Source organism: Vanellus vanellus, assembly GCF_965231255.1.
Source record: "Vanellus vanellus genome assembly, chromosome: 22".
Taxonomy (NCBI): Eukaryota; Metazoa; Chordata; class Aves; order Charadriiformes; family Charadriidae; genus Vanellus; species Vanellus vanellus.
In genome coordinates this window covers 6,463,842-6,484,968 of record NC_138927.1, presented here as the reverse complement: position 1 = coordinate 6,484,968, position 21,127 = coordinate 6,463,842, and positions in this window count along the sequence as shown.

The window sequence follows — 21,127 nt, the reverse complement described above, 5'->3', positions numbered from 1 at the left end:
TCCGAACAGCTCAGCACCACCTGCGCTCTCGGAGCGGGGCGCAGCACCTTGCACAGGTTGCGGCACCCGCTCGGAGGAGCTCACGCTGTGGGTGATGCCATTAAAATCCTGTCCTGCCATCCCCAGGTCTGCTCAGAGGTGAGGACAGATGCTGCCGTGCTGGTGGGAAACCAGCTGGATAAAGGCGAGGAACGGGGAGTGAACGGAGGGGAAGGAGGGAGCCGGGAGCCCGTCAGCCCCTGGAGATGCTGGGATTGCGTCCGGGTGCTGGACCACACTGGGCACTGTTTGCTCCTTCAGCATTGGCATCGCAGGGGCTGCTCAGGCTTAGCTGAAAGGCTTTGGCGTCAGAGCCCAGGCTGAGAAACTTCATTTTTACATCCTGCTTGAGGTATTCTCCCACCTTCACAAAGGGACTTTTGGGGCAAAGAAAAAAAAATTATAAATATAGGGAATATTAGACAGGACAAAGTTTTTCCACCTTTTTCCCATTTATCACCCCGAAGAATATTAAAGCTTGTGGTCTCCTTAGCCTACATTCACGTGCCAGGATGTCTTTTTTTCTATTTTTCTTTCTTTTTTTTTTTTTTTTTTTTTTTTTTTTATTTCTTCCTCTAACCCAGTTACATTCCCATAAACATATTCTGTCCTGGAGGTATTGAAGACGCAGTGAGTGGCAGAGCAGCCTGCGAACTCCCTCCTCGGCCGCCGGCAGCGTGCGGAGCCCCAGGGAGGAGCGGCCGAGAGGAGCCGGGCTGGTGGAGGGCAGCGGGGATGTGCCGGGATGGAATCACACCCGCGACGGGCAATGCCAGGGAGGGGTGGGACATTTTATTTGAATGTCTGCCAAGAAAAAAAAAATTTAAAAAAAAAAAAAAAAGGCAAAATAATTTGTAGAATCAAGAAATCAGGGCTGGGGAAGGGAAAGGCTTGGAGGTGGCGGGGACGGCTGTCCTGGGGTGGGCTTGGGCACAGCCCTGCGGGAGAGCCTCTGCACACCCTAATTCAATTAGGGCTCTTCATCAGGTGAGAACCAACTTCTCTTCCCGGTCGCTCATAGTTTATTCATGCGTTGCTCATTATTTTTGAAATCCCTCCGCTTTTCCCACCTCAAAAGGTGCTCTGCTTTAAATCTTAATTATCGCCTAAACTCCGGATCCCGGCTGGTGGCTCTTCCCTTGTAGCGCGGCTGTTTGAACTCTGCCGTCCACACCCTCCGAGGCTTTGGTATTACACTGAACTCCTTCCATCGCCATTAACATAGGCAGTAATTTATACAGCGGTTTTTAATTGAATACTCAGACCTCGGGGTCACATATGGAAATGGAACAATACCAGGAGCGGCTTCAGCGACTGCAACGCCCGGGAGCGGGCGGACACGCACAGGAGCGCGGCACCGTGGGCGAGCAGGGGGCGAGCTCGGCCCGAGGAAGACGTTGGTGGCTTTAGGAAGGAGAAAGGAGCCCGTGCGGGTCAGGGGGGACCTCGATGCCCACCACAGGGCAGCTCCCGGCCAAGGAGGTGAAAGAGGAGAGAGCGCCCGTCTCCAGCGGCGCTGGGGAAACTGAGGCAAGGGAGCGACTTGAAGCAGCTTAACACAGGGTGCCAGGTCGTGGCTGTTATATTTTTCCCTAAAGACCCCCCGAGCGTTGGGGCAGATCTGTTTTTGTGATGTGCTTAGCACCGTTCTGGGAAATGTGAAAATAATAATAACCATTAAAGCTAATAATATGCAATGATCTGATGACTCATGGGTTAATGCTCACTCACAAACAGACAATTATTCCCAGAACGTAAAACATTTTAACAATATTAATGGTGAAAAAGAAATGGGGGCTCTTTTGTCGGGATTTTTTTTTTTTTTTTAAAGTTCCATTAATTCTTTGTTCAATTGATGCATATTCAAAATGGTATAAGTGGGGCCCTCACTGTTTCAATTAGCATTAATGCACAATTATTTTTCTCCATATTTATGCTGCTCTTGCAGGGCATCGGTTTTGGTGGTTGTTTTTTTTTTTTTTTTTTTTACGTTTGTATGGTAATTCAGCGTTTAAAATATCCTTCTCCCCGAACTGTTTGCATGGTGATAAAGTATAATGAGAGGGGAAGAGATTTACGGCTAAAACACTGGAGGAAGAAAAGGGCTGCCTATCAAGGCAGGAGATAAATCCGGGCTTTTACCAGATCATAAGATATAATTGCATCTAACGTGGAGATTGCACAGAATCAATTCATTCCTCGATGCTGTTTACTGCCGGGAATTTGCGGCAAATAAGGCAGCCTTAAAAACGACTCGACCCTGCGGTGCGGTGGCGTTTCCTCGCCGCGCTGCGGCTGGAATAACTGCCCCGCGCTGGGAAATACCTGCGGCGGAGACGCGTGATGGGGACAAACTGGTTTGCGAAACAGCTCCTCGCGAGCTTGGGGCTTTGTGACACCTCTGCGCGTTGAAATGGAAATGGGGCAGATCTCCGTGCGCGGTTCTTTTGCCTGGAGGAGATACGAAATTGTGAAGTGCTGGTAGTCGCCTCCCTCCCACGCAGCGCAGCGAGCGGGAGAGATGGAAGTGAGCTTCCCCATCCCTTATCGTCGCACAAACCTTGATTTTTAAATACTTTTTTTTCTTTATTCTCTTTCAATACTTTTCTTTTTCTTTATTCTTTTTAAATACTACTTTTCTTTTTCTTTATTCTTTTTAAATACTACTTTTCTTTTTCTTTATTCTTTTTAAATACTACTTTTCTTTTTCTTTATTCTTTTTCAATACTACTTCCTTTCTGAAATGCTCTATTCTTCCCTAGCCTTTTGCAGCACCCCAGTCCAGACGTTGGGGTTGAGAGGTCGCTCCATGCCTTGGCAGCAGCGCCACGGGCGCCGGCAGCCAGCGCAGCGCCAGGGGCTGCTGCAGGATCCCACCGCAGCCCGGCACCGTTTGCCACGAGGCCGCCCGGGCTCGCGGCGCTGACGAACGTCCCCCTGTTCCCTTCCCATCAGCTGTTACAGAAACCTTTTTCTTTTTTGAGAAAAGAGACTGAGAGGGCTCTGGGGAAGGCTGTTGATCAATCTTCCCACGGCCCTTTGGGGCGGGGAGGGAGCTGAGCCCAATCGATGCTCGTTAGCCATGCTTTCCAAGGAAAATAGTTGATAGCTTTCACCTGGGGAGGGGGGTGAGTGTAAAAGAAATAAGCAATTGTAAAAGAAATAAGCCTTTAAGTGATGCAAGTAACTTAGGCTTCGCTAGATGTTTTTATATATATTTTGAGAATAATCATGGAATGGTCGAAGAATAGATGTAATTGTGTAAGGTTGATCGAGAGAATGCGGGCGCTTAAAGACAATATGACCATTGAGATACAACTTCAGAAGAGGAACTGGAATGGAACGGTAAGAGTCAGCTGAAAATTAATGAACTTTTGGAACTACTGAAGAGTGAAGAACTGGGAGACTTTAAAGAAAACACTAAGCGCTCACCAGGCAGAAATACCAGTTATGTAATGTCGTGTAGAATCATATCTATAGAAGATGTATTTTGTTAGCCACTGGCCACTCGCTGAGGTGATGGCCCCACTCTGAGTTGTTAAGAAAGCCAACCTAGAGGCACCCATGGTCCAGGGCAATTCTTTAACAGCGAGCCTGCCGCTCTCGGCTCTAGAGCTGGGAAAAGGGTCACCTCAGTGATGGGGTGAAGCCGTGCGCTGGCAGGGCTGCGGCCAAGGGATGAGCTGCCGCTGGTGTCGGAGGTCTGTGTGCCCTCCTCCCGCCGCTGCAGGCAGCGCAGGCAGCAGGTAACGTCTGCCTCCACCCCACCCTGGGGTCCCGGGGAGAGGGGCTGGGGTGTGCTCCCCGCTGGCGGCCGGGCACTCGCCCCTCCTCTCCTTTCTGCTCCAGAGGAGCGCGAACCCTCGGGATGCTCCTGGGGATGGGCAGCATCCCGGCGGCCTGCGGGGCTCGGAGGTGCTCCAGCCTCCACCTCTCCTCCCGCCCTGAGCCCACCCCGGCACCCAGCAAGGACCGGGGATGGAGCAAAGCGGGTAGGGTCACAGAGGGGTCTGGTTTATTCCCCAATTTAGGGGCTGAACTCGCTGCAGAATTCCCTGAACCGAGCCAAAAAAGCAAGCCAGAAAACCCCTCCTTTTCCCTCTCAGCTCCATAAATCACACGTTGATTCGGGGCCCTCTGAGCCACGAGCCAGCGGCTGGGAAAGCCTGACCTGTAATAAACGCGGAGGCAGCGATATCTCTCCCCATGGAGCAGCTTTATGGAGGCACGTGCTGGCGAGGGGATGTTTGGGGGACCCGGTCACTTTGGGGGCCCTCCCAGAGACCCAGGAGAGACCCTTTCTGGGCCACACTGGGGACATCAGCTGGGACCTTACCTGCCTCACCAAAAGCATCACAAAATCTGCTCAAGGAGCTGATTCTCCACGTGCACCCTGATTCCCTGCGGGTCACCCCTTGCCTCCAGTTGAGGTTGATCGATGCTTTTTCATTGCTGTTCCTGGTCCCTCGCAGTTAGTTCTGGCGGGGAGAGGATGCGCCGCTCCATAGGTACAAACCTCGTCTCGCTATTGACGATGCTCCCGTAATTAACACGGCTGAAATATTCCTGCCGGCCTCCGGTTCACCTCGGCTGCTGCATAGCTCTGAGTGAGTAAATGAGTCCAAGTGGGCCGCTCTTCTCGGGGTCTCAAAGCTGGAAAAAAGGAGGAAAAGGGGGAAAAGCCGAGTGGCAGCATCTGCCTGAGGCTGGAGATCCTCCTGACGAGCTGCAGCAAGGGTTAATGGAAGGCAAATAATTACAAAATTATACCTTTCTGGCAGATATCTAGGGCTGGTGAATAATGGGGGTAAATGGAGCAGGTAATGCCCCGTCCTCCCTGCCTGGGTACCCAGTCCGGCTCCGGCGGGTAACGAGCAGAGCCGGGATTCCCAACGGAAGGGGCCCATGCTCAGATTCAGCCCAGAAACACCAAGTCCTGCTCCTGCAGGTGGCCCTGGGGCAAACCTTTGCCTAACCTCAGAGAGGGCGAGGAGATGGCGGATTTAAGACCTAATTTCCCATTAAATATGTACAAGCTAAAAGGGCCGAGGGGATTTCTAAGGCCAAAGAACACCTGCAATGGCGAGATGAATAGTTAGGGACAAAGATATTTATAGATTCATTTCTTTCGGCTCCTTTTAAGAGTTTTGGAGGCGTCCTCATGTCCGTCATGAGCTGGTTTCTGTTAAAAGCAAAAAGCTCGAGCGGGGCGGTCGGGAGAGCGGAGCTGAGAGAGAACCCGGGGGCGCTGGGGGAGCGCGGGGTGGCCTGGACCGCTCTCCTGGGGCTCGGGGAACACTATTGAAACTGCGGTGCATGAACCAGGACTGAAAGAAGCACCAAGACAGACCCTGGGGTGCAAACACAGAGGTTTTCACCCCAACTTCCAGACCGCAGTCCCAGCAGCCGCCGTCTGCCCTCCAGTTGCTGATTTTCCCTTCCCGGGAGCCGGGCGATGACGTTACTCCTTTGGGCAAACAGCAGGAGCTCATGGCCTGAGCTCTGAAGAGCTCGAGGTCCAAACCTCATCCTTAGTCCCTGAAGCAGAAGAGATTTAAATTTGGGGACCCTACTGTTTCAGGCTGGCAGGGAGGTGTATGTTAATGCTTCCCTCATTCCCTAACAGCCCTATTCCCACCCTATAAGCCCCATCAGCTCAGTTTGATTTCCTCGCACCTTGTGTTATGATTGGGGGGGGAAATACACCCTGGAGAGAGCGTGGGCAGCGCTGAGGATGCTGCACGAGGACCCGTCACCGGCCCAGCCGCAGGCACAGCGGATACACAGCTTGGTTTGAAAGCAAACATGAAAATACAGCAATTTTAGGAAGTAGCTGACAATCCTTGTGCAATAAGTTGAAAATGCAGTTGTGAGTGTTCTTATGGCTCTGAATTTTGCCCAACATCTCCCATCGCTTGGGAAAGATCCCAATGACAAGGGCTCACGCGCCTGCCACGCAGGCTCCCAATTTCATAGTTCAGTGTATTAGAAAATAGGAGGAGGATATGTAAAGAGAAGGAAATAGTTTAAAACACCTCACAGCTCTTTATGGCTGAGCAGACCTGGGTCCTGAATCGCAGCAGACGTGGGAGTGTGAAGTACGTGCAGAGATATATGCCACGGATGCATTTATTTTAGGATACGCTTAGCATTAATGTGAATGCATACATTTGGGGGATGAATGCAGTTGTAATATTTGTGGGAAAAGCTGTGTTTCCCTCACCAGGAGGCACAGACCCCACTCCATGGGGCAGCTCATTTGGGAAGGGGGTTACCATCCCCACAGCCCCCTTTCCTGGTTGCAGATCTGCACACAGAATCACAGAATAGAATGATTTAGGTTGGAAGGGACCTTGAAGACCATCCAGTGCCACCCCCTGCCCTGGGCAGGGCCACCTCCCCCCAGCCCAGGTTGCTCCCAGCCCCGTCCAACCCGGCCTTGAACCCCTCCAGGGATGGGGCAGCCACAGCTTCTTGGGGCACCCTGCGCCAGGGGCTCACCGCCCCCACAGGGAAGAATTTCTTCCCAATATCTCATCTAAATCATGGCACGTGCACACAGGCATACACTGCATCAGCCCTGCACCACCTGATGCCAAACTGTTATTATTTGATGCCTTTTGAAACAAGGCTGCCCCGCGTTCACTAACATTGATGTTCATCATCATCATCATCATCATCATCATCATCATCGCTCGGCCCCTGCCCGGAACCGGCCCCAAGGCAGCACGCAGCCTCTGGTTTGCTGAGCTCATGAACTGTTGTATAAACCGACCATCGTGTTTCCACGAACACGTCTTCCACTCACAGGTTACCCTCTTCTGCTCTGTGTTTTTAACAGCCCCTACAGAAACAGAAGCCAAGACACCGCGCTCATCTTTGCCACATAATAATGCAGAGCCCGCAAGTACCCATCCATATTCATAGGTCTGTTCATGCATATGGATATATAAGCAGACATGTCCTAAGCGCGTGCAGGGGTACATCTAGGAGCTGGGCTGCATGTTTCCCAGGGACCTGGAGGCTTGTGTGAGAGCACCGCTGAGAACGGTTGCTGCAGACACAGACGCGCATTCGCAACGATGTTCATACCTATACAGGTACATGCACATTTTTAATGTCTAAGGGCACTCGAGGCTTACAGCTCTTGTACAGGTGAGTTACAACGCTCTGGGCTACTTTTGTAAGATAAGGCTAAGAAATAATGTTCCTCACCAAAGCCCATTGAAAATCCCACGGCTTTAGGAAATACCCATTTGTTTCTGTCTCGCTCTCTCCCCAGTGTTTGAATTTCTCAGGTACCTGAAGAAGCGGTATAAGCGGGTGGGGAAAGGTAAAGTAGAGAGAGATCAGTACAGAGCAGTCAGTGCGATTCTTATGCATAAGAACGGACTCTACACTTCCCTCGTTTTGTATCTTTTTCTGACAAGTCATACACTAAGGGGGAGATGGGTATTTCCCACCTGTGCAGTGACCTGCTGTGAGCGGGATCTCAGTAGCACCTGAAGGGCTTTGGCTCAGGCGGTCGTGTCTGGGGAGGGGAGGGGAGGGGAGGGGATGGGGAGCAGGGGCTGCCAAATGCCTCCCCCAACGGGAGGCTGGAGCCCCCCCAGCAGCAGGCAGGGATGCCGGGTGGCTGCAAGCGCCTGCTGAGCTCCATTGCTACTATTTCTCCTAAAAAGCAGAGGCGCTGAGACAGCCCTTCCATCTCCATACCGCTGTCCGAGGAAACCTGGGGGGCACGAGGGGTGCTTAGCTCAGAGAGAAGGGGCTGGAGGGGAGGCAGGAGACCTACAGGGCCGCTGCGGGGATGCGCGGGAGCTGCTGTTCCCCATTCCTGTGCGGAACAGGGGAGAAGTCACAACACGGGCACGTCGGGGAGGGTAGTAAGCAAAAACCCCTTCCGACTGAGGGAAGAGCGGAGCTGCTCTGAAGACCCCCAGGCGGCATCTCGGGGCTCCGCAGCAACAAACAGGGCGATGCACTAGAAAAAAAACTATGTGATTTTAAGGGAGATGAGCTCAGCCGGGTTTAGGCTGGAAGCCAGAGAGGGGAAGAGAAACAGAGCCCCGTTCTGCCAAGGAACCGCGGCCGCGCAGCGCACCCTCGTTCAGGCTGATGGGGATGAAGCGCGCAGCTCCCACGCGTGGCCGCTCCGCGCCGCTCGCCCCGACCCATCCGCGGGGCTCGGCCCCCCCCTAGTGTCCAGCCAGGGGGCAGCCGGGGGGGCCGTCCTTCCCCGATGGGAAAAACCGGCCCGGGGGTGCGCTGGGACCGGGCGGGCTGCCGGCAGCAGCCGCGATGCTCCCGGGGCCGGGGATGCTCCCGGTGCGGGCCCGGGGATGCTCCCGGTGCGGGGCCGTCCAGCGCCAGCGCCTGCAGCACCGGGAATGGCAGAGGGGGTGTTTGCTTCAGCTGTGTCTGCCGGGTTTAAAGCTGGGGGAGGAGGAAAAGCAAGCAAGCCAGCTAGGAAATTCTTGCAAACCTGAAAAATACCCTCTTTCTCCTCTTCCTCCCCTCCCAAACTAGTGACACAGAATCCCAGACGGGCAGGGGATGGCGGGGACCTCTGGAGATGATGCAGTCCAAGCCCTGCCAGAGCAGGGTCACCCAGAGCAGGTTGTCCAGGCGGGTGTGAGTGTCTCCAGAGAAGGAGACTCCGCAGCCTCTCTGGGCAGCCTGTGCCAGTGCTCTGGACCCTCAAAGGAAAGAAGTTTTTCTTCATGTTGAGATGGAACTTCCCGTGTTCCAGTTTGTGCCCGTTGCCCCTCGTCCTGTCGCTGGGCACCACTGGAAAGAGCTGGCCCCATCCTCTTGCCGCCCGCCCTTGAGATGTGGGTCGTCATCGCTGAGATCCCCTCTCAGCCCTCTCTCCCCCGGGCTGAACAGCCCCCGGGGGCTCAGCCTCTGCTCAGCACAGAGATGCTCCTGTTCCCTGAGCATCTCCATAGCCCTCATCTTCATAATGTTCCTGCCCGGCCCTGGAAGGAAGGCGGTAGATGAGTGTCCTGCAGCAGGTACACAGTCCCTGGTACTGGGTATGTGCAGGACTGGGTGGCAAAGCAGCACGGCCGAGAGCCGGATCAGCGTGGCACAAACTCACTGCTGAGCTACCCTGAGCAGACAATAAGAAATTTAGTCCAGTTTTCTGCAGCTTGCAGGAGGACGGATGATACCTGATCTAGCATAAACCTGTCACACAGACACAGCCTATCAAAACTGCCTGAGCAAATTTGAACTGGCAGAGTGAATTTATACTGGATCAGTGTGTTATGTCATATAGCCACAGAGGCTTTTTATCTGGTGCTAGAAGCCCTGAAGCTGGATTTACAGCGCCATGAAACCCTGTGCCTGCTCTCTAGAGATAGGGAGTGAGTTTATCCCAGGAGGACCAGACCACCTTTCAATCCATCTTTATGGAAAGACGGATTTTCTTACAATGCTGTTGACACAGTTTGTTTCGATTTTGACTCGCCTTACCCAGATCCACGTGCGGCGGTGCAGACACGGGCACTACAAGGGCTGAGTTTGCACCAGTATTTATGTACATGCAAATCCCTTCACATTGAGGCAAGCCATGAAAATCCATCTCCACCTTGAGTCAAAACCTTAGAAAAAAATTACCCTTATACAGCCCAGAGTCCCCCCAAGCACCTTCGGCCATTGTGCGTCTGAAATATGGGCTTTGTGGCGATACATCCAAGATTTAACGCAATGCAGGCAGTAAAGAAATAAATAAGGCAGAGAGAATGGGAGTTAGTGCAAAACGTTTCTCAAGCTACAAAGGGAAAAATACGGACTCAAAATAAGCAAGAGAGATACAGAGCTGGGCTGGGAAGAAAAGCTGTCTGAACAGTGGGCAGAGGAGATTTGGTGTCTTTGAAGATGCTCTCTTTGTGGTAGAAGTTCAGCAACCTGCAGGAATGCGCTGGTGAGCCCAGCGGTGATGGAGAAATGGGCTGATGGAGCGGTGAGTCGCCATCGGCGGACAGGGAAGAATAAACAAGGAGAGGTGTCTGTTAGTTTGGACTCCCCTCATATTTTGTGCCTATAATCCTGACCACTGAAATCAAACTTTTTGCAGTGTCCTTGGGTCCTCGTTACTCCCTGCACTGGCACACACATCCCAACCTGCTCCCCCAGCACAGCCTTTAGCAGAGCCCCGGGTTTCAAAGTGCCCCCCGGGACACACTGGCAGAAAGAAGGAAGAAATGAGAAAATCGGATATGATTGAAATCCCTGGGAGAATCTACACCGTTCTTGCAGAACTAATCCATCAGGAAAAACAGGGCTAAAGCATCCGTCTTAAACAGGAGAATCTACAGGAGCCTCCAACAGCTGCTGAACTCCGGAGCTGCTGTAAAGGCTTCAAGCGGGGCCAAGCCCCGGGATGCTGCAGGAGATGAACCAACGTTAAGGGCTCCCGGTCCTTTCATTTCTCAGCAACCAGCAGGATACTGGTCAGCACAGGGCTGGGGCAGGAGGGCTCCAGCTTAGGAATTTGTTGGTGCCGAGGATATTTCCAGGGTGGACTCAGGGGGGTCCTGGTGGACTGAGGGTGGTGATTGATGGGAAGCTCGACATGAGCCGGCAGTGTGCAATCGCAGCCCAGGGGCCAACCGTATCCTGGGCTGCATCAGAAGGAGCGTGGCCAGCAGGGCGAGGGAGGGTGTTCTGCCCCTCTACTCTGCTCTGGGGAGACCCCACCTGGAGTGCTGCCTCCAGCTCTGGAGCCCCCAACAGAGGAGAGACATGGACCTGTTGGAGCGGGGCCAGAGGAGGCCCCGGAGATGCTGGGAGGGCTGGAGCCCCTCTGCTGGGAGGACAGGCTGGGAGAGGTGGGGGGGAGTCAGCCCAGAGAAGAGAAGGCTCCGGGGAGACCTCAGAGCCCCTTCCAGTGCCTAAAGGGGCTCCAGGAGAGCTGGGGAGGGACTTCTTCCAAGGGCATGGAGTGATGGGACAAAGGGGAATGGCTTTAAACTGGAAGAGGGCAGATTTAGGTGAGAGATTAGGAAGAAATTTTTCCAGTATGAGAGTGGTGAGCCCCTGGCGCAGGTTGCCCCGAGAAGCTGTGGCTGCCCCATCCCTGGAGGGGTTCAAGGCCAGGTTGGACGGGGCTGGGAGCACCCTGGGCTGGGGGGAGGTGCCCCTGCCCAGGGCAGGGGGTGGCACTGGATGATCTTCAAGGTCCTTTCCAACCTCAACCGTTCTGTGATGCTGTGGCTGCAGCAGGTCCCTGGGTGTACCCGCAGCAGGGTGATGGCTCCGGGGAGCTGCTCCCACCCCTCCAACAGGCACTGCTGCGGCAGTTTGCTTTAACAACGTAATGGGGAGCGTGTCTCCCAGCAGACGGAGGCCAGGCCAGCAGGTTTCACAAGCAGCAACAGCAGGAGCAAAGCTGGAGGACCTCGTTTTCCACATAAGCCGGGAATACGCAGTGTCTCGGTGCTTTCGGAGTTGCTGTTGCAGAGAGAGAAAAAGGGGAATTGCTGGCACTATTTGCAGCTTGAGCGGTTTTTCTCTTGCAAATCATAATTACCCTCATTAAATCCATCTCCACAGGAATGGAGACACAGGATTAATAACACAGGCGAACAGATTCAAGCGCAGATTCGGGGCCTCGTAAAGCCCAGACAATGGCAGGGCCCCGATGCGAGGGAGGATTAGGGTCCTCGGCAGAGCGCGGCACAGCCTTTAAGCGGGACTCCTGCCGCCCCGCGGCCTTCCAGGAGACGGAGAGGCAAAGCCGCTGCCTACGGACCGAGCTGCTCATTCTCCTCCCTAATCCCACCATTGTGCAGCACAACCTGGGAGCAGCCGTTTGCCGTTTGCACGGAGCCGGGGGCGGCTGCGTCTCTGTTGGGATGGGTCTGGGTGAAGCCGTTTTTCCTCCCAGTGCTGCCAGCCCGAGGCCGCTGCCTGCCCGTGTGCCGCAGGGAAGGGGCTCTCCCACTGCACTCCTATTATTATTATTATTATTATTATTATTATTATTACCCTCCTATATTGCCCACCTCCTATTGCACCCGCAGTAAAACCACGCCCGTGGCCCGCCGAGCTCCTGCAGAGAGATTTTAGGGGAAGATGTTTCCAAAAGCCCAGTAAACAGATCTCCAGTAACTTCCCAACACACCCTTAACAGACAGTAATTCCATTTTTAAACCGCAATCAGATCCTTTAGTTCAGGCAGCAATTTGAAGTGTGACGGGTAAACACAGGGATCCTTTGAGGCATCCGACCTCTGAGGCTTGAGCTGCTTCCAGCTGCTCTTTGTGGCTTGGGAACGCAATGCCCATTTCTGCTCATAGTCCCATGTTTCCATAATACCCTCTCTCTGCCGATAGCTGCTCTCAACTGGTGGCATCCCCTTCCCCGGAGGAAAGTCACCGTCCCAACAGCGGCGCTGGCCGGCACGGCATGGCACGGTGCTGGCCCCGCGGCTCCAGCACAGCTCGAGGCGGCGGAAGGCGCCGGTGTGGGGGACGCAGAGGGCCAGGACGTGCCCTGGGCTGGAGAATGGCTCGTCCTTCCCCAGCAGAAGGGCAGCGTGAGAAGCAAGAGAAAGATGGGACAAGTGGCAGGACGAGAGGAAATGGGTTCGAGTTATGCCAGGGGAGGTTTAGATTGGATATTAGGAAAAAATTTTTCACCGAAAGGGTTATCAAACATTGGAAGAGGCTGCCCAGGGAGGGGGGGGATCCGCCGTCCCTGGAGGTGTGTAAAAAGGGGTAGACGTGGTACTTGGGGACATGGCTTAGAAGTGGTTTTGTCAGGGGAGGGTAATGGTTGGACTTGATGAGCTTAAAGGTCCCTTCCAACCTCCACAACTCTATGATTCTGTGATTCTGTGATTTAGTAGTAAGGAGAATCTGGAAATCTGGGTGCGTTTGGGCTGGAAATATATTCCGAAGGACACCAGAGGCCGTCCAGCAGTGAGGGACATTAAAAGGGTGTTGTATTAACTGTGCGGTCGTTAGCTCTGCATCCATCAAAGTTATTTCTAAGCCAGTCCTCAGTGGTGGACCTAAACACCGCTTGGGCGCGCAGGTAGCGAAGGATGCTCGGCCGTGGCCACCCGAGCTCAGCCGGGTTTCTGCGTCCGACGGGTGACGCCTCCTGATTTATCGCGGAGCGCAGCGAGGCTGCTGTGGGTCCCACCGCCCGACACTGCCCCGGGTCTCACCGCGGAGCCGTAGCCGTGTAAGATGTGGGCAACGCCTTTATTTCTTGGTTTTAGAAATGAGTTTCTTTTGGAAAACATACCGAGGGAAATGAAAGCTGACATGACCTTGATGGAATTATTAAGGCTATTGATCGCGCTGGGAGCTCGGCTTTGCTAATTCCATCGATAAGAAATATGATATTGCAACAGTCAGGCCCGATGATTGATGGCTTGTCTGTGGGTTTAATAACACTTTGCCTCTCCACAGCACCCTTCAACTGTGGATCTCGAAGCGCTTCGGAAGCATGAACAAATGGGCTCTTGCAGTCACGTGGACGTCGGTGGAAGGGGCAGGACCGAACCCATGGATCTGCTCCCACGGGCACCGCTCTTGCCGGAGACCAGACCAAGAGGCAGTTAAAAGCTGCTTTTGCCTGTTATAAGCTGGTGAGTGGTGAGAATTGTTCCCAATTAATGAAAATCCCCCTTTGTTGGTGTAATTCACTGCTGTGCCCGTTGCACTGATGGCTGGAGCAAAGCCAGTGCGCAGCCTGGACTCCTCTGCAAGCGTGACACCATTGAGGACATCTCCACAGGACCTTTTGGTGGGGACTGACCGCAAAGGAGCAAAACCTGATTCTGCCAAGCGCTTGTAGCAAAAGCTCATGTCCAACCGCCTTTGCATGGGATGGACGGTAGCAACCCCACACCCAATCCCCCCCCAGCTTCAGCCACCCCAGGTCTCCAAGTGCTCCAGCAGCACGGGGATCCCTCGCTCACCGGCACGCCGACGAGAGATTTGGGCACAGAGGATAAAGCAGCTCAGCGGCAGCATCCAGCCCAGGACCCCGGTGGCTCCCGGCCGGGCAATGTTGCTCCCCCCGCCGCGTCCCCAGAGCCCAGCCAGGCTCAGTCCTGTCCCCTTCCCCCTGTCCTCGCCTCTGTCTCCCCGCTCCCCCCACCAGAATTCCCTGCCCGGCAGTACAAGCCGCGGGATGCCTCCTCCAGCCCGCCTGAAATCGCCCGTGAGCCGAAGCCACACGATGCAGCGCTGGTGGTGAAGAGAGATGAGAAATTTAAAGCCGTAATTAGCTCCTGCAAAGAGGGGCTTTGGTTTCATCTCAGGCTGCGCTGCGGCGGGCACCTGAACATGACGGGCACCCGGCGAAATTGCCCGGGACCTTGTTTATTCAAGGCCCCGAATCACAGCGTACACTTTGTTGTATTGATTTGCTCATGTTGAACACAACTCTATAAACAGCAAATCTGCTGGGGATTTTTCTCTCCTTTTCCTGCAAGGCAGGAAATAAAGGGCAAAAAGAGAAAGGACGGGAAGGAGCCGGCACAGGAACGGCATTTCCAGCGGGCCATAAAAATGTGTCTGACACCAGGCTGCCTTCTGACGGGAGCCAAGTTGTTGCGATGGAAATCATCTTTTAAAAGAAGTGCAAACACCGCTCAGCAGCCGGTGCCGTAAGCGGGGTCAGCCAGCACCCGCCCCCCCCCCGCCAGCCGGCACCCCAGCCCACCCGCGGCCGTTTCACTTTTTCCTCTACTTTTCTCCATTTATCGCCTTTACAGTAGTCCTGAGTGCGGGAAGGCGGATTCTGCCCTGAGTTACGCTGGGGTAAACCCAGCAGGAGCATTGAAGGCAGCGGCATCATCCCCGGCATCGTGCCCCGGCTCGGGAGGGACGGGGGGCTCTGCCCCGGGCGGGTGGGAGGGCGGCAGGGTGAGACCCCGCTCCGTGCCCCAGATGAGGCACAGCTCAGCAGACACAGTTTTCCCCATCGCGGCGAGGCGAGAGCCAGCACGGCAGCCGTGTCTCTGAGGATTTTTCCCGGTGCCGGTGCCGTGCAAGCCCTCGTCCCGGCAGCACCCCGGCGGAGCGGGCAGGGGCGCGGGCACGGGTGGGCGTCCCTGTCCATGCACGGCGGGGGGACGGGACACGGGAAGGGGCTGAGTGGGCCCATCCCCAGCGATTTGCATTCGCCCGGCAGCGGGCTGCTTGCCCAGCCTGGGCTTCCATAAATAGAGGGCTCTGCAGCCCATACGTCTGGATATAAAAATATGTATGTTCTGCATAAGGAGATTAAATGTTTATGAACCATTATAAATTCGCGCTTTTCATATTTTATTCATGGATCCTTTATTAGAGCTCAGCCTGGGCTAATAGACCCATTTCCAATGTGTTTCCCCCTTTTCCTTTGCCTTTCATGGGGCCGATTTGTCGCTCACACGTGGGGTTTTTCTCATGCCACGCAACGTGCGGAAGATGCTGTGTCCATATAACTCCGGTGCCGCAGGCAGAGGATGAGGGAACATGGAGAAAACCTCTTCCAGAGAAGAGGGGCTTTGAGTTTTCTCCTCGACTTCCCCTTTCCCAGGAGGACGCGCTCCTCGTTTAGAAAGCAAGCATGAAAAAGTCGAGCAGATGATAAGCCTGAAAGCAATTACGGGTGCTAACGGGCTTTCCTGTGGCCCCTGCTCCCGCAGCCCCCCACCCCAGCTGCACCCACTGCTCTGCCATAAATGCACCCGGCCAGGTCGCCCTGACCCCCTGGGAGGCGGGGGGGGGTCCCTCCCGTGGCCCACAAGGTCTGCACTGAGGACTTCCAGCGTCTTTATTTAGAAGTTGCATGAGTTTGGTGCCTGGAAAGTCTGAGAGTGGGGTGTCCCGGCTGCCGGGGGGACGCAGTTCCCACGGGGAGGTGGAGACTCCTCTGCAAGCGGTAACACAGGGTGGGGGCACGGAGGGGGACGGGGGATGGGGGTGACCGGCTGGAGGGCACTTGAGCACCGGGTGCCAGGGCGGGAGGGAGAGGGAAAGCAGGAGAGAAGTGTGTTTTGCTGCTGTTTGCTCGGTCAGAGCCGGGGCAGCCCGGTGGCTGGGCTGCAGCCCCGGCCGCGGGAACGGGACCCGCTGCGGCGGCAGTGGAAGTGCCAATTTCCCAGCCGAGAGGAGAATGAGGTTGAGAATTAATCCTGCTAATGAGATGTCAGGATTAGTTTGTACGTCCTTGTCACCAGGGCAGGGTGACGGCGTGTGAGAGGTGCCGAAGGGTCCCCGAGGCAGGCGGATACTTGATTTTTCCTGGGAGGAAACCAAGCTGCTCGCAGGCGGTGCTGTCGTGGGCCGCGAGGCTCTGCTGAGCTCGTCTGGAGGGCTCCCAGGGCCCGAGGGCGGCAGGCAGGACCCTCACCCGCCAATAGCAGGATCTTCTCTTGCTTCGCTCGCTGAGCCCAGTGTCCCGGGGCAGCGAAGTCTGGGCAGAGACGGGCATCCCACATCCGTCCGTCCGTCCGCCCACCAGCCCTCCCCGCCGCACACGCAGCCAGCGGCTTGGGCTGTCCTGCAACCCCCGGGGCACAGTGCATTCCCAGCCACCCCCAGCGCCACTTTGCCACCAGCGTGTACCAAACGAATTCTTGTTTTTCTCTCTGCTGAATGGAGACTCCGGTTCCGTGGGAGAGCCGGGGAGAAAGCTGGTGCCCTGTGCTTGTTGGCCGCTTCAGCAGGATGAGTTTAAACACAGGACGGGTGGCATCTAAGAGCAAGAAAAGGGCTGAGGCGCTAATCCTGACCCACCTTGTGTCTTGGCTGAGGCTTGTGGGGACTGTTAAGGGGCTGAGATGATGAGTACACTTATGGACATGGGCTGAGCATCTCAGGGGGGAGCTGAGGGCCCCTTCATCGTGGGGTGCCCCAGCGGAGCCCCAGACTCAGCTCCCCTCCAGAGCCATTGCCCCGCTCCATCCTTCCAGTTGCTTTCTATCAGCATGAAGTAATTAAGTTCATAAGGCATCAGACAATCAGCTAGCAGCCCACAAGACGTTGTGTTTAATCATGTACTAATGGCATGTTCTTGGCAATAATTACAAGATAACAGTGTTTGCAGGCTGTAATCAGAACAATTCCAGTAATTAAATCAGCCTTTTGTCAGCACGCTCCTTCCCCCTTTGCCGGCTGCGGGAGCGGCGTGGCAGGACCCCTCCAAAGGAGGACCGAGCGCCCCCCGGGAGCGCTTGCCGTGCCGGTGGCCCACTGCTAATTGAAATCGGAGAGGAACGGAGCTGCTTGCAAGGAACCGGTTGCAGCAGCATCTGGCTGGGAGCTGTGACCAGCCCCAAACCCCCCAGCGAGGGCTCGGGGACGTGCACCCCTTCCGAGGACAGGGGACCTTGCCCGGCTCTGCCCGAGAGCGCCCGCGGGCGCAGTTAGGTGTGGGGATGTTGCTCGGCCCCAGGGGTCAACGGCACATCCCCCTTCCTTCCCCATGCCCTGGGGACCACTGCAGGCATCGGCCGCGGGCCGTCACAGAGCAAGGGCGGCAGTAAGGGCAGGGATAGCCCCTCGCGTCCTGCTCCGGCACTGGTCTGTCCCCAGGTCCAGCCTTCCCTCCTGTGCTTTACCGCTGAGCGGGGGGGCTTTCTGCCCGGGCACAGACCCCCGCCCAGGGCACGCTTCTCCTGGAAGCCCCTCTCTCACAGTCAGGCCCTCTCCTGCACGCGCTCAATCACCCACAAACCTTTAATTTGGTCTCTAATAAGATTTCCCAGCCTCATTATACCAGCCGGGCTCACCATTTACATTTAAATGAATGGGCTATTAACAAAGTTAATTCCCTTCGACACCGTATTGCTGTGTCCCCCGTCTGGAAGAGTCTTGTCACTTTTTTGGGTACAGCCGGTATCCAAATTCGACCTTTTCCTTGGAGAAGCCAGATCAGCTGCTCCGGCTGCCCCTTGGGCACCTGCCTGTCCTGGCTTGGGGCATCCTGCCCGCAGGGGCACGGACGGGGCCGGCAGCACCGTTCTCTGCGGTAGAGGGGAGATTCATTTCCCCTCTGTATTGCTGACGGAGCAGGAGATTCATTTACCTCGCGTGTCCCGGCCGGCCCAGCTACATATGGCACTTCTGCCCACAATCAGCAGCACAAGCCGTTTTAAAAATAAATCCCTTCTTTTAAGAGGCAAAAACATCAAACAATAATCCAAGAATAAAAATAAGCAGTTTTATGGCTCCTCCAATAATTAACTTAGTTCTCAGCTGTTAATTTACGTACCCAAAGTCCTCTGTTTAATATTCTAATTTGTGGTTAATCATCTATCAAGAGAGAACAAACGGTGATTAGCTCATTTTTACCTCCTCGAGGGTGAGGGAGGCAATTTGGTCTAATCAATGCATTAGCTCGCTCAAGGAAACTTTTATCTCCTTGCCCTGAATTATTCATGCAGCAGCGCTGCCCCTCGCCACGGGCACTCGTGGGGGCCCTGTGCCTGTCACCAGGGAGGGATGTGAGGATGATACTGATGAATGCCCACGGACAACCGTGCGGGAGGCAACGCCTCCTCTCGGCAGTGCTCTGCTGGGGATGCTCCAGGGATGGAGAGCCCTTCCCACGAAAGGGTGGTCCATGAGCTGGTGGATCCCACCCTCTCTCTGCTGGATGTCGCCGCTGCCGGGACTCCCCCACTGCCCTGAGCTCTGCGGGTGGGTTTCTCCACTCCCGATGGGATGCGATGGAATGGGATGGAGCCGTCGCTGCCTCCTGCCAGGGCCGTGCGGGAGCACTGACAGCACAGAGCACGTTCAGCTGCCAACAATGGCGCACATGGCCCCGGGAGTGGAACGAGCGGTGCTTGTCCAAATGCAAACTGCAGCCAGCACCGCCGGCCTCATCAGCCTTGAATGGCAGTAATCAGAGGGTCCCTAATTACTCCAGGCTCCAGAAATCAGACTTCCTTTTTTTGCTTTTTTTTCCCCCACAGCTTTCAAAGGCGAAGGGAAGAGAATGAAAGCTGTGACTCTTGAAGGAGGTCTCAGCAGGCCCGGCGGGGCAATCGGTGCGACCCCAAAGGGATTTGCCATCATTTCTTTTCATTTCTTCCCTTTTGTCTTTCACATCACATGAAAGCCGCGTGATGATGCTCGGCTCCACACCGTCGTGTTTCTGGAGCCTTTGTAGCTGCAGGGACAAGCGTGGGAGCAGGTTCTTAAACCCCTGGAAATTATTTTAAGAGGTTCCACACGTTTTTGCTTTGAAAATAAGTTAGGAGTGGCCGTAGCCCAGCCTCTGCGGTTTGTACAACGGGGGACAGTTTGGGCTGCGCTCTGCTGCTGTGTGTGACAGGAGTGGCATAGCCCAAAAGCCCCACAGCCGGTGGGACAGGCAAGGTGACGAGGACCTGGGCTGGCTCCCCATGGCCCCGTCCACAGGAGAACCCGCAATGTCAAATTCGGGCATGAGCAGGTGGGAGAGAAAAGAGCAAGAGCTCCAGACAGCTGCTTTCTTGGCGCTTTAATTAAAACCTGATCTTCTTTGTCTTCCCACACGCTGGCCTTGCCAGCCCCCGCCTTGCGCGGCTGCGGGGACGCTGCCTGTAGCCGTGCCGGCCCCGCAGCATCTCCCGGGATGCGGCTGGCGAGCGCAGTTGCCCGCTGAAGGTCAAAGCTGCCTCTTGCTAAGGGAGAGCTCAGCCACCGCTGCAATTAGCACTTTTTGGGAGGCCGCGCGTGGCTCTGAACGGCAGCGGGGTCAGCAAGACCAGTGACCGTGACTGTGCTGGAGCGCTTGCTCCATCCCATCCCGGCCAGCTCCGTCTGGGGATGTGCTTGGGAGTGAGGAGCCTCTGGGCTTCTTGGAAAGGACCGTGCATCCTCCCCGGTAGCCCTGGACCTCCTGCCAACACAACGGCAGCTTTCCTGCCTCCGGCAGCCCATTGTCCTGCTTGGAAGGGGCCTCTCCCTGCTCCAGGACTCACCTCTTGCCCCTCGGGTCCTCCTTGTACCGATGTCCCTGCACCATCCTGTCCCTCCTCCCAGCGAGTTCCAACCCTGCCGCCTTCATCCCAGTGGTGGGAAGGGGCTGCGCAAGGGGGGGTTCACCCTTTCCACCCCCCTCCCAAAGGGAAGGGGAGAGCGCAGCCCTCGCAAGGCACAGCCCTGGGGCGGGGGGGGCCCAGCAGCGAGCCCCTGCCGGGGTATAAACTGGTTTTAGTGGCGATAACTGGAGTGCAGGCTCCCTGGGAAGAGGGGGATTCAGCAGGCAGGCAGCTCCCTCTCGTGGGGAAAAAAAAGAAAAAAAAAAAAAAAAAAACCAAACCCAAACCGACCCAAACCCCAGATGATTTGGGCTGTGCAGCGGGGATGCGGCCCCAGATGTGCCGCACAGCTGGAGCCCGGGGCAAGCCCGGCCTCGGGCGGTCCCCGAAGGGGGGTTGATAACCTGAATTCCTCCCCTTACAAACCAAAGAATTAGGATAAATCTCCCCATTTGTCCGGAAATGGAGACAAGTGCTCAACAAGGCTATTTCTTTGCTTCCTCCTAATAATGATTTGTTATTATTTGGGGCAGAGGTTGGATGCTTTCCAGCTGTTTCATTTCCACAGATACTTGGGTTTCAATCTCTCTTGTCTCCGTAATGGCATCCAATCTGCTATTTATTGGATGAATATTTATGAGAGCTCTGATGAAGAGGCAGATTCGGAGTGTGTTTGCCACTCATTGGAAACAACCGGAGTCTGGCCCCTAATTAATATGCAGCCTTCTTAATTCCTTGATTAAATTCCAACTTGCAAATAAAACATTTGCAATTCACTTCCAATTTTTTTTTTTTTTTAAAATAAAAGACAATCCCCTTAAAGTTAGCTGATTGCATGTTAAGTGACAAGGCAGCAGTCGGCAAAGGGCACAGAGAAGGTAATTTAAATGGAGAATGAATATAGGACACTTCTGAAGAGCCTGGGGACATGGGCGCAGATAAGGATCCAGAGGGAAAACGCTCTCCTACGCAGCGAGGTGTGTCTGGGGAGGGGAAAGTAGATGGTGCTTGATCTGCCTGGGCTTGGATCGGGTCCTTGCCAGGATTAGCCCCCTCCAGCCGAAGCGTGGCTGCATGGGGCTGAGCCCCGTCCCGTCCCAT